Source organism: Schistosoma mansoni, chromosome 1 (assembly GCF_000237925.1).
Source record: "Schistosoma mansoni strain Puerto Rico chromosome 1, complete genome".
Taxonomy (NCBI): Eukaryota; Metazoa; Platyhelminthes; class Trematoda; order Strigeidida; family Schistosomatidae; genus Schistosoma; species Schistosoma mansoni.
The window spans coordinates 23,222,280-23,222,625 of NC_031495.1; positions in this window are offsets into that span (position 1 = coordinate 23,222,280).

Sequence of the window (346 nt, forward strand, 5' to 3'; positions counted from 1 at the left end):
GAGATGCAGGTACATCCAGCTGACGAGTCCCAAGTAGGACAAAACGCGCGTCAAACTGGATTCCACTGCTAGCCACTATCCATCTTTGCTTATTATCTTATACTGTATTGTAATCAAAAGTTTAACAGAGTTCTGTATCATTATCAACTGAGTATATGTTAAATTAAATTAAATTATAAAGAATGCTGTCTAGCTTAAATTCATATTTAAGTTTAAATATACATATCTTCAAATAAAGTTAATTTACATAATGATTTAACAGATAAGATTTTATGTGTAATTTAATATCAATCTATTTACTTAAGATCTTTCTAACTCATCATAGAATCTGTCCTATCTTCAAAAC